We start from the raw sequence: 14,066 nt of genomic DNA on the forward strand, positions 1-14,066 counted from the left end.
TAATCATTATGTTTTCATAACGCCATTTTCCTTACCCATCATTATAGAAGTCTTTAATGGCAGGGCACTGTTTTAAAAAATGTGTAACCATTCCACGATGATTCAGATTTCCACTCACAAAACATTATGTAAGGGAAAATCTTGGCTGAATAAACATTAAGAAAATGAACAGAGAAACTTCAGTATGAAACCTGTAATTCTAAGAATTTTCTTCTATCCTGAGTCTGGCCTCATTGCAGAGGGCTGTTGGAATAGTTTTTGTCTTTCATTTCCAATTTTTTATTTTATTTCATTCTAATAAAATTGGCATTGTCCAATATATACATTTCAGTATAAAACTTGAAAAATCATCTCCATAAGTCTGTATGGAGCTGTCCCACAAAACTGGCTACCTCATACTGAAAAAGATGGGGTATTGATTCTTTCATGCATATGAGTAAAATTATTTTTATGTGTCTCAAATTATAAGACATTCCTACTAGAAATGAAATTGAAATAATATTTTTATAACAAATGTGTTTGTTTTAGGAAAAAGAGTTTTGTACCTAATTAAGGTATATGACGAATCAGAACTTTTATATTCTGGAACAAAAATTCCTAATGTTTTGACATTTTAAGTGATAAAATTTTAAACACATTTTTATATGTATTTTATATTTCTCCTTATATACTTACGTATTTATATTTATTTTCCAAAGCATTTGCATTTTAGAACCACTTAATACTTTAGAGGTAGTGATAATTTTCTTATTTAAAAACAAAACCAAACAAAGAGAACAACAGCACAAAACATCTAGTCTGAGAATGCATTGGCTATTTATATTCTTACCTTTTCAGTCTCTTAACCTGTAACTCAGAGCATCAGAATAAGCAAGACAAACACCTTGGATGGAAGCAAATGCCTTTGCAGTGTTCTCACAAATGTATACTCCCATTTTTACAGTTCTAGAGGGATGTAAGTGTACTTTAAGTTTATTTTAGGATCATAGCTATATTTATTTCTCACAGTTAATGATAAGATTTCATCACTATTGGGAACTGATCTCTGTAAAGGAGAAAAACAAATCATTCTTCAATGACAAAACATGGTTTTATTTTATTTTTGGGACAGGGTCTTGCTCTGTCACCCAGGCTGAAGTGCAGTGGCATGAACATGGCTCACTGCAGCCTCCACCTACTGGATTCAAGTGATCCTCCCACCTCAGCCTCCCAAGTAGCTAGGACAACAGATGTATGCCACCATGCTCCACTATTTTTTTAAAAAATATTTTTAGTAGAGGCGGAGTTTCACCATGTTGCCCAAGCTGATCTTGAACTCCATGGCTCAAGCGATCCTCCTACCTCAGTCTTCTAAAGTGCTGGGATTATAGGTGTGAGCCACTGAGCCTGACCCAAATGTGATGTTCAGAAATTATAACTTTGATTTAAAAGGAGTTAGAAAAAAGAAAGTAAGAACACCTTTCTTCTTCTTTCATACTGCATTTCACACCACAATTGCTAATATCAAACAAAGAGTGGAAAGTCATGTGAAAAAATTGTAAAGGGTAATTCAGTACATGAACTTGCATATAATTATTTTCCATTAACTAATCAAAATCTTCATTAATGTAAATGAAATCTATTTTAACTTCAAGGAATGTCATTGATTCTTTAAGGGATCTAAAAGAATAAAGAATAAATGTGTAAGAATAGTAATATGAATGTAATGTGTAATTATACATCGACCTAATTGCACAATACAGTACAACGTGTAATCAGTATGGTGAAGAGCAATTTAGTAATCATTAAGAATTCTTAGGTATTTGCTTCATGGTTCAGTGATACAAAGCAAATGTACGTTTTATACTAATATCACTCATCACTTTTAAACTGATTTCAAGTTTATCCTTTATTGAATACAAAAATGGTCTGTCATTGATTTCAAATAACTTTTAAATATAAAAATGCTTTCATATTATATTACTTACGATGTACTTAACCTACATGCTCTAGCCTTCCACAATTCAGCCTGATACTTTTTTAATCTTACACACAAACTTAAACATCTTTTGAGTAAAATCCTTCCCTACCTGGTATCTCTTTTTGTTGACATATCCTAGAGATATGCTAGTTCCAGAAAAAGGATAAAGAGACAAGAATCTTAATCACCAAATCACAAAATCTTTAGTAAATAGAGTTGTATATCCTCTGGTGCTATGTTCATAGCCTTGTAAACTAAAGATATTTCAGATAGTAGATATTGTCCCCCTTTAACAAAATCATTTTTACCTTTTGGAAGTCTACAAATAGCACACTAAATAAAATAGTCTTTTTTTTTTTTTTGTACTACAGTAGCTTTAAAAATAAACAACAGCCTCTTTGCTAAGATTGTCTAATGTATATTAGATACATTTGAGCAAATTTTATTTAAGTGATTCCTTGTCTTCCATGAACACGCACATTAATAGTCTTGGCATGTAGTTGGGCCCGTGACCATTTATAACTGTGGGGAATATATTTGTAGGGGGAGAAAATATTGCTGTATTTGTCATTGCTTCTCAAACTTTAATATGCATATGTATCACCTGGGGGTGGTTGTTAAAATGCAGATTCCACTTTATTAGGACTGAGTTAAGGTGTGGAATTCCACATTTCTAACAACCTCAGGCGATTCCAGTGCTGCTGGCCCACTGGACCTTACTTTGATAGGCAGGCTCTGTGATGTATTTTTATCTTTCATCTTGAATTAAATGAAATCTCTTAAAGAAAGAGACCTGACATATCTTCATTTTTTCCCCAGCAGTGCCAAGCACAGCACTAGGCATCTAATGGGTACTCCACAAATATGTGTTGCTTATCTGAAGATAAAGCAAGAGTAGAAGACATATCTCTCTCTGATGATCTAATTTTTGTTTTCTTTCAGAAGGTATGAACAACCAAGGAGGCTTCTTTTCAGCTTTTACATTTATTTGGTACAACTCAGGATAGTGGTATTGTCTGAGAGTAGCAACTTGAACTTGTAAGAACTACACTAGAAGCCACAGAACTTGGAAAGGGCAGCCAGACGTACCTATTTGGGTCACTAGACTATTTTCAGATTCTGGAAATTATTTATCTGGTCATTTCTCTGGTTATTTAGGAAACTTTAATGACAAATCTACGATTGCTTCTTTCTTCCTATCTTCTTCTAGGACTATTGCTTTCTTCAACTCATAGAAATAAAAGTACTGCATAGCCCAAAGTATTGGAGTCATAAACCCTTCAAGGGAAGGTGAGGAGGAAACAGAAGGCTGAGGATAATGCCTTGAAAGTTATTTTTAATATTAAAGCATCAATAGATAGTCATGTAGAGCCACATGTACATTGTTTTGACCTCTCTTCTAATATGACATCGTCCTTGAAACAATTTATTCATACTATTTCTAGTTAAAATTACTCCCAAGCATTTTTGGCTACTGAAAATGTCAAAGGTGTGTGCTGTTCTGTTTTGTTGCTTGATCACTGGGAATCTATTTGCAAATGTGCAAAATGAAGTGATCCTACGGAATGACTGGGCACCTTGGCTTCCCTCTGTGATGGGTGGATAATTTTGCTTAATATGTAAACAGTCTTTTCAACACTCTGTGCTTAAATAATCATTGTTGGTTTGCTTTCTTCTAGTATTCCATATTAAGTAATGACTTGGCTAATGAGAAGGATGCTTGAAAGTATATTAGCATCAAGTTCAAATATAGAGAGATTAAATAACCTTCCCAAGGTCAACACACTGGTCATTGACAAATATGGACCAGATCTCATCTCCAAAACCCCACACAATTGTACCAGGTTAGCTCATTCTTTCTTCCTAGACATCGTATTTTCCAGGGAGTAGTGAAGGTCTACAAAACTTTCCTACTAAATAGGAAATATATTTTGTTGTCAGATGTAAGCCCAGAAAAGCAATGGCTAAACTGCTATGTATCAAAAACTTTGCAAACTTATAACAGAGTTTAAAATTTACTTCTAGCTATGTTTAGAGCCCTAAGGAGATAATGGCAAGTCATTTTTTCTTCTTTATACATATGTCATCATTTATGGACAGAAAATAGTTCTCAATTGTAAAAAAATAGCTCTCTATAGGATTTGCTGAGTTTTTTATGGCTAGAGTTATTAAGTAAAATAAATGACATCTGAGAGCACTCTGCTTTGTCTTTGGCTTCAAATAATGTATTTTACTATATTTTTTCATTCTTGGCTGCCATAAGTGGCAGAAAGAAAACCGCTTTTCAAATGGCTAGTGCCTAAAAAGCAAATACTTTGTGGATCTTGGGGCCAGTGTAAACTCAGAATGCAAGTTATCTTCCTCAGCTTCAGTACTTGCACAATGCCTGTCTTTATTAAACATGAGTGATTTGCAAATATGATGTTTCTGAGACAGCTAATATCATGGGCCAAAATGAATGGAATCAAAACCTGAGACACATTTCTGTTAATGGGGCTCTATTTGAGAAATGTGCATTATTTTATCAGCTTCCTTATTTTAACCATTCTACCCTGTCAATACTAATACCAAATGTTCATTTTCTTTATTAGTTTAAATGGGAGAAAACAATGCAGAAAGCTTAATAACTGTTCTATTTTTAAAGCCTTTATAGAAAACATAATATAAAAAGTGATATGAACTAGGCACAAGACAAAACTGACTTTAATATGTTATATGTTAATCTGTTAAAATACAGTACATTTTACTGCAGAATGTTAGCAGGGTATATTTGTAGATAATAGATCATTGACGTTTTTATCCTATATCCTTTTTACCTTTTATTCCTTTTAAACATTGATTACCTTTGTTATAAAAAGCAACAATAGTTTGTAAAAGATCAAGATATTTAAATATTTAAAAATTTTTCATAACTATATTAGTAAACAGTAGTACATAAGTCTTGATAGGTACAAATGATGTCTCAAAAGACAGATGAGGTGGAAAATTACCGATCTAGCTCATGGCATGACCCCAGCCGTGCAGAGGGGAGATTTCTTCTCCTCCCCTGTTCACCTCCGGGTCCCAGCTATCACTAAATATATCGGGGTTCGCGTTGCTGATCAGCAGCCCTAAGCCTGAACATGGTGGGTCCTTTGCATTAGTTCTCAATTCCCACCACCCTCCTCCCTTCCTGTGTCATGAGGCTCACTCATTTCCTCAGTGCCCTTCCCAGTTACTGTCAAATCATATAAACTCATTTCTCTGCCTCCAGCCTTTTATTTCATCAACATATCTCCTATTATATCACCAGATTAATCTTCTCCAAATATTTCTTTTACCATTTCTCAATTCTGTTAAAGAATCCTGAAAAGCATCTATCTCTTGTTTTCTGTTGTTCCAAATCTAAACTCCTTTTGTCCTCTCTAGTTATCCTGTAATTGGTTACAAACCATTTCTCTGAGCTCATATTCTACTACTCACCATGTCACAATTCTAGTCAAGCAACTCTTCTCTCCTTCTCCCACATAATCAGGCACAATTCCACATCCCAACCCTTATTTTTTCTGTTCTGCTATCATGTAATATCTTCCTGTTTCTTTTCAATCTGTTGAAATACTAAGGACCCTTCAGTCTGCTCTAATTACCATTATCGTTCATGAAGCTTGATTGACAAGTCCAACCTGCAGAGAGGTCTCGCTTACTGATTCTCACTTGTTCATGTAATATGATCATTTAAAAAATTCTGTTTAAAGCATGAACTGACTACAACCACTTTCACATACTAGGCAAGTGGCATTATTACATTAGGAGAGATGATTCTTGTTTTTTTAGGAAAATAAGGATTCTTTGGGAGATGAATTACAAGAGTGCCAAATTGATCTTCAAAATTAAAGGGTAGAAAATGAGATTATCTGATGTCCTGGATAAGAGAGAGTAGAAAACTTGTAGGAACTGGAGAAGAAAGGTGACAGAGAGTTTGAGAAAATGTAGCTAATTCAATAGCTTTAGGGAAGAGTGGACAATGAGAAGTTACTCATGCTTAGGACTAACTAAAGAGTATAAACATTTAGTTTTAAATTGAAGGCTGTCCTATGTTGTAAACCCACCTTCTACTATCTTAAATCCTCAGTGAAATTCTGTTACACACAGCTACCCTGTGTCTTTGGTATTCTGGAGAAGCGAAGGAATCAGTTGTGGCCAATGGGAACACAGGTATGCCAACCACAGGCAGTGGCTGCAGAGGTGAGATGCCGAGTGTGAATAGTGAAAAAGCAGAATCAGAAAATGTAGCAAGAGGAAACTAGGAGAAATGCCTCACTAATAATTCTCAGGTATTGGAGTGGTTATTGGTTTTTTTATAGTACATGAGACCGAAGCAATGCTATAATATTATATTTAAATAGTAAAGGAAAGGGGGTTCCAAAAAGTTGGGAACGCTCAAGTAGCTGTCTATGGAAGTCACACAATTTTGAAACAACCTCAATTTATTTCTTAAGTCTGAGATATTTTCATATTGGTAAATTTTATCTATACCACAAGATTATAATCTAATTAAAGGAGCAAATAAATCTTATAACCTTTTAAATCTTCACAATTGCTACCCTGGGGTCGGTTGCTCAATAAGTACTTTTGGATTGCAGCAAATTAAGTTGAGTTAAGAGACTTGTTTTTCATAATAACAAGAATGGCTATAAATAGTGTTGCCAATATAAAAATGTTATGTGTAGAGTCAACCATTTTACAGTATGGATACTAATTTTGTAAGACTTTCAGAAAATTTATGTTAGAAAACAAATGAAACTGTACTATCAAAATTGTTATAAAATAAACTGATCAGAAAATATTTTTCCCCTACTGAATATAGAATAATCACAAGGCTTTGCCTTTATGGCTGTTAGAATTATGGTTCATAGAGTTTGAACACATTGATAACATTCTTCTAATGTTATCATTCTCCATATGATATATAACCACATAAGTTATGTAAGGAAGAGGGAGACATTATTTCATTTAACTTGTAGTCTATGCTTGTTTTGGATATAATAAATTAAGTCATTATATTTGTAGGTCGTCATTTAAGATATTTGAAGGCTTATAATTTCTACCATTAAGCAATTAGCCTGTTATTTTTTAACTATGGCACTGGGTAGGAAGTTAATATGCATAATTTTGTATATTCAGTAGTAAGTATACATTTAACTTTTATCTAGCCCTAAAAAGTAGTCTCAATGAATATATATCTCTTCCTGAGTTCACTTTCAAACTTTTAGAAAGTGAAATCAGAACTGAACTGATGATAGGTAGAAAAGGCCTTATTTTTAGACTCCGATGGAAGAAATATCACATACTTTAACTTCTCTTTTTTCCCATGGCCTTCACACTTGGTTTAATTGAAACAGTGGCGACTTTTCATAAAAGACTAATTTGATGAGTGAATCTGATGAAGTCAGGTGTGGTAGGGATAACAGGCTTTAGAGAGTTGTATTTATATATGTTGAATGGAGGCTCTTAGAGGAGCAGGTAAGCTGTAGTTAGGAGTTTCTAAGATGATCCAAACAGTAATATTTCTCAGAAAATACCATTTGAATCTAATGTCTACTGATATTTTGTACACAGCCAATGCATCCCCTAACTACTATTCAGATAAAGTACTCAAAATGAATAATATCATTCATCTATTATATTGATTGCCTGAAGACGGGCAGCTATGTTTGGTTTAGGAACACAAACTATACAAATAAAAAAGTATTAATTAGTAACTAAGCACCATAAAATTAATGCCCATTCAAATATCCCTTCTTTTGTAGTACCAATAGTGGTGTCAGACAACATCTTTGTCAATCGGTGCTTTGAAGATTATCAGTTGCTTATGCTGTCTAATTATATAATTCAGTTTGCTGACGACTAAAAGTGCAAAAGATTCAAGATTTATAAAGTGACCTGGGAGAACTGCTTGAATCTCATACACAGCCAATAAAACATGAGGCTGTGGTAGCTTAGGTCAGAGGAGAAAAGCAACAAGATTTATATGTGAAGGGCTTTCAATAGAAAATAATTTAGGCCTCTTTCTGCTTAAGAAAAGGAGAGGGAATACTAAAGGGGACTTTGTTTTGCAGCTTAGGTACCAGCTCTGCCACAGTGGGCTCTTGGAGGCCCTGATTCCAGGGCTTGGCTTCTGGATGGCATTTCTGGACCCGCCCTGAGCCAGAAGGGAACACACTGCCCTGATGGGAGAGTCCCAGGCCTGGCAGCATTCACCACAAGCTGACTGAAGAACTCTTGGGCCTGGAGTGAACATTAGCGGAGCCAGGCAATACTCACCATGGGCCTGGGGTGGTGGTGGCCATGGGGAGAGATTCCTCTGCTTGTGGAAAGGGGAGGGAAGAGTAGGAAGGAATTTGTCTTGTGGCCTAGGTCCCAGCTCAACTGCAGTAGAATGGAGCATTAGGTAGATTTTGACTCTGGTGGTCAAAAATTAAGGTTTCCAACTGCAGACCCTGGCTCCCGGATGGCAATTCTGAACCCATCAGGGGCCAAGGGGGAAGGGCACCATCATAAAAGGAAGGGCACAAGCCTGGCTGTCTTTGCCACCTGCTGATTATAGAGCCCTAGCGTCTTGAGCGAACATAGGTGATAATCAGGTAGTGATTACTGTGAGCCTTGGGCAAGACCCAATGCTGTGCTGGTTTCAGGTCTGACCTATAGCAGGCTCAATGATGGTGCCCACAGAGGTGCTTCTGTCACTCCTTTCCCAGCTCCAGGCAGCTCAGCACAGAGAAAGAGACTCCGTTTCTTTGGGAAAAAGTAAGGGAAGAGAACAAGAGTCTCTGCCTGGTAATCCAGAGAATTCTTCCAGATCTTACCCAAGACCACCAAGTTGGGACCTCTGTGAGTCGGCAAGAACCACAGAATTACTGGGCTTGGTGTGCCCCTAATGCAGATACAGATGTAGTGACCAGAAACTTAGGTCACAACACCCAAGTCTCTGAATTCCTGGAAAGCCCTCCTAAGGAGGATGGGTACAAACAAGCCCAGACTTCAGAGACTACAATAAATACCTAACTCTACAACACACAGACATGAACTTACACAAGCATCGGCTCATCCAGGAAAACATGACCTATCCAAACCAACTAAATAAGGCACCAGTGACAAATTGTGGAGAGACAGAGATATGTGACCTTTCAGAGAGAAAATTCAAATACTTCTTTTGAGGAAACTCAACAAAATAACACAGAGAAAGAACACAGGATTCTATCAGATAAATTTAACAAAGAGATTGAAATTATTAAAAAGAATCAAGCAGGAATTCTGGAGTTGAAAAATGTAATTGACATATTGAAGAATGCATCAGAATCTCATACCAGCAGAACTGATCAAACAGAATAAAGAATTAGTAATCCTAAAGACACCTATTTGAAAATACAGAGGAAGCAAAAGATAAAAGAATAAAAAAGAATGAAGCATACCTACAGATGGTATGCTTCAAAAGGAAAATCGAAGTTATTGGCCTTAAAGAAGAGGTAGAGAGACAGAAAGGGGTAGAAAGTTCATTGAAAAGGATCATAACAGAGGACTTCCCAAACCTAGAGACAGATATCAATATTTAAGTACAAGAAAGTTATAGAACACCAAGCAGATCTAACCCAATCAGACTACCTCAAGACATTTAATAATCAAACTCCCAAAGCTAAAGGATAAAGAAAGGATCCTAAAAACAACAAGAGGAAAGAAATAAATAACATACAATGGAGCACCAATACATCTGGTAGCAGATTTCTCAGTAGAAACCTTACAGGCCAAGAGAGAGTGGCATGACAAAAAGTGCTGAAGGAAAAAAATTTTATCCTAGAATAGTATATCCAGTAAAAATATCCTTCAAATATGAAGGAGAAATACCTTCCCAGACAAATGAAAGCTGAGGGATTTCATCAACGCCAGACTTGTCCTACAAGAAATGCTGAAGGGAGTAAGTATCTCAATCTGAAGGAAAAGGATGTTAATAAACAATAAGAAATCATTTGAATGTCCAAAACTCACTGGTAATAGTAAATACACAGAATATTGTAACACTGTAATTGTGGCTTGCAAGCTACTCATATCTTGAGTAGAAAGACTAAAGGTAAAAAAATAATGACTACAACAACTTTTCAAGACATATATCTTATTACTATAAGATATAACTAAAAACAACAAAAAGTTAAAAAGTAGTAGAATGAAGACAAAGTGTAGAGTTTTTAATAGTTTTCTCTTTGCTTGTTTGTTACTCATGCAATCAGTTTAAACTATCATCAGTTTAAAATAATTGGTTATAGAATATCATTTGTGGCTGGGCACAGTGGCTCACACCTGTAATTCCAGCACTTTGGGAGGCTGAGGCAGGTGGATCACTTGAGGTTAGGAGTTCGAGACCAGCCTGGCCAACATAGTGAAACCCCATCTCTACTAAAAATACAAAAGTTAACTGGGAGTGGTGGTGCATGCCTGTAATCCCAGCTACCCAGGAGGCTGAGGCAGAAGAATTGCTTGAACCTGGGAAGCAGAGGTTGCAGTGAGCTGAGATCATGACACTGCACTTCAACCTGGGTGGCAGAGCAGGACTCTGCTCAAAATGAATAAATAAATAAATAAATACATAAATAAATAAATAAAATATCATTGGCAAGCCTCATGGTAACTGCAAATAAAAAAATATACAATGGATACACAAAAATAAAAAGCAAGAAATCAAAATACACCATCAGACAAAATCACCATCACTGAAATGGAGATAGGAAGGAAGGAAAGAAGAAAGAGAAGATCACAAAACAACCACAAAACAAATAATCAAATGCTAGGAGTAAGCCCTTATTACTAATAACATTGAATATAAATGGACTAAACTCACAGTCAAAACACATAGTGTGGCTGAATGGAGAGAAAAGAAAAGACCCAATGATCTGTCACCTACAAGAAAAACACTTCACCAATAAAGACACGCATAGACTAAAAATAAAGGGATGGAGAAAGATATCCTCTGCAAATGGAAACCAGAAGAAGAACAGGAGGACCTATACTTATATTAGACAAAAAAGATTTCATGACAAAAACTGTCAGAAGAGACAAAGAAGATTATCATATGATAATAAAGGGGTCAACTCAACAAGAGGATATAACAATGGTAAACATATAGACATCCAGACATATAAATGAAATATGATTACAGCTAAAGAGAGAAATAGATACCAATATACAAATAGCAAGAGACTTTAGCACCACACTTTCAACATTAGACAAATCATCCAGACAGAAAATTAACAAAAAAAATGGACTTATTCTGCACTGTAGACAAAACTGACCTAATAGATATTTACAGAACATTTCATCCAGTGGCTGCCGAATACACATTCTTCTCCTCAGCACATGGATCATTCTCAAGAATATGCCATATTTTAGGCCACTAAATAGCCTAAAAAATTCAAAAACCTTGATAGTATATCAAGTATCCTCAATGGAATAAAACTAGAAATCAATAACAACAGGATTTTTTGAAACTGTACAAACACATGGAAATTAAACAATATGTTCCAGAATGACCAGTGGGCCAATAAAACAATTAAGAAGGAAAGCAAAAAATTCCTTGAAACAAATGATAATGGAAACACAACATACCCAAACATATGGGATACAAGGACAGCAGTCCTAAAATGAGGGTTAATAGCGATAAAAACTTACATCCAAAAAGTAGAAAACCTTCAAATAAACAACCCAAGGATGCAATTTAATGAACTAGAAAAGCAAGAACAAACCAAACCCAAAATAAGCAAAAGAAAAGAAATCATAGAGAGCAGAGCACAAATAAATTAAATGGAAACAAACAATGTAAAAGATGAATGAAATGAAAAGTTGTTTTTTTTAAAGATAAAATGAACAAACCTTTAGCCAGAGTAACTAAGAAAAGAGAAGACCTAAATAAATAAAATCAAAGATGAAAAGGTAGACATTACAATCTTTATAGCAGAAATTTGAAGGATCATTAAAGGCTACTATGAGTGACGATATGCCAATAAATGGGAAAACCCAGAAAAAAATAGATAAATTCCTAGACACATACAACCTACCATGATTGAACCATGAAGAAGTCCAAAACCTGAACCAATCAATAGCAAGTACTGAGAGCGAAACCATAATAAAAAGTCTCTCAGCAAAGAAAAGTCCAGGACCTGATGGCTTCACTGCTGAATTTTACCACACATTTATAGAAGAACTAATTCTAACTGTACTGAAAACTATTCAAAAAACTAGAAGAGGAGTGAGTACTTACAATGTTACTCTATCAGGCCAGTATTACCCTGACACTAAAACCAGACAAAGGCACATAAACAAAGAGAAAACTACAGGCCAACATTCCTGATGTATATGGATACAAAAATCCTCAACAAATACTAGCAAACTGCATTTAACAGCACATTAAGAAGATCATTCTTCTATTCCAGGGATGCAAGGGTGTTTCAACATACACAAATCAATCAATATGATACATCATAACAGGATGAAAGGCAAAACCATATGATCATTTCAATTAATGCTACACAAGCATTTGATAAAATTTAACATCCCTTCATGTTAAAAACCCTAAAAACCCTAAAAATAGATATAGAAAGAATATACCCCAATATAATGAAAGCTATATATGACAGACCCACAATTAGTATCATACTAAATGGGACCAAGTGAAAGCCTTTCCTCTAAGATCTAGAACATGACAAGGATGCCCCCTTTCACCACTGTTATTCAACATGGTACTGGGAGTCCTAGGTACAGCAATTAGACAAGAGAAAGAAATAAAAAGCATACAAATTGGAAAGGAAGAAGACAAATAATCCTTGTTTGCATGTGATATGATTTTATATTTACTTGAAAAAACATAAAGACTCCACCAAAAAGCTGTTAGAACTGATAAATTCAGTAAAGTTGCAGGATACAAAATTAACACACAAAAATCAGTACCATTTCTATATGTTAATAATGAACAATCTGACAATCAAATCAAGAGAGCAATCTCATTTGCAGTATCTACAAATTAAGTAATATAGCTAGGAATTAACCGAAGAAGTGAAATGTTTCTACAATGAAAACTATACAACATTGATGAAAGAAAGTGAAAAGGACACACAAAAAATAGAAAGATATTCCATGTTCATGGATTGGAAGAATCAATGTTGTTAAAATGTCCATACTACCTAAAGCAATCTACAGATTCAATGCAATGCCTATCAAAAATTTAAGGACATTCTTCACAGAAATAGAAAAAAAATTCTAAAATTTATATGAAACTGCAAAAGACCCAGAATAGCCAAAGCTATCCCGAACAAAGGGAAAAAAAGCTGGAGGCATCATATTACCCGGCTTCAAATTATACCACAAAGCTATAGTAATGAAAATAGCATGGTATTGGCATAAAAGCAGACATACAGACCTAGGATCAGAATAGAGAACTCAGAAACAAATCCATACATCTACAGTGAGCTCATTTCTGACAAAGGTGCCAAGAACGTACACTGGGGAAAGGACAGTCTCTTCGATAAAGGGTTCTGTGAAAACTGGATAGCCATATGCAGAAGAATGAAACTAGACCCCTATTTCTTACCACATACAAAAATCACATCGAAATAGATTAAAGCCTTAAATCTAAGACCTTGTACTCTGAAATTGCTAAAATAAATTATTGGGGGAAATTCTCTAGGACATTGGACTGGGAAAGATTTCTTGAGCCATACCACACAAGCACAGGCAACGAAAGCAAAAATGGACAAATGAGATTACATCAAGTTGAAAAGCTTCCACACAGCAAAGGAAGCAATCAACAAAGTGAAAAGACAACCCACAGAATGGGAGAAAATATTTGCAAACTATCCATTTGACAAAGGGTTCATAACTAGAATATATAAGGAGCTCAAACATCTCTACAGAAAAAAATCTAATAATTTGATTTAAAAATGGACAAAAGATCTGAATAGACATTTCTCAAAAGAAGACATACAAATGGCAAACATATATGAGAAGGTTCTCAACATCATTGATCATTACATGAGAAAATGCATATCAAAACTACAATGAGGTATCATCATGCCTGAGTTAATAT

This window comes from Gorilla gorilla, chromosome 3, assembly GCF_029281585.2.
Source record: "Gorilla gorilla gorilla isolate KB3781 chromosome 3, NHGRI_mGorGor1-v2.1_pri, whole genome shotgun sequence".
NCBI lineage: Eukaryota > Metazoa > Chordata > Mammalia > Primates > Hominidae > Gorilla > Gorilla gorilla.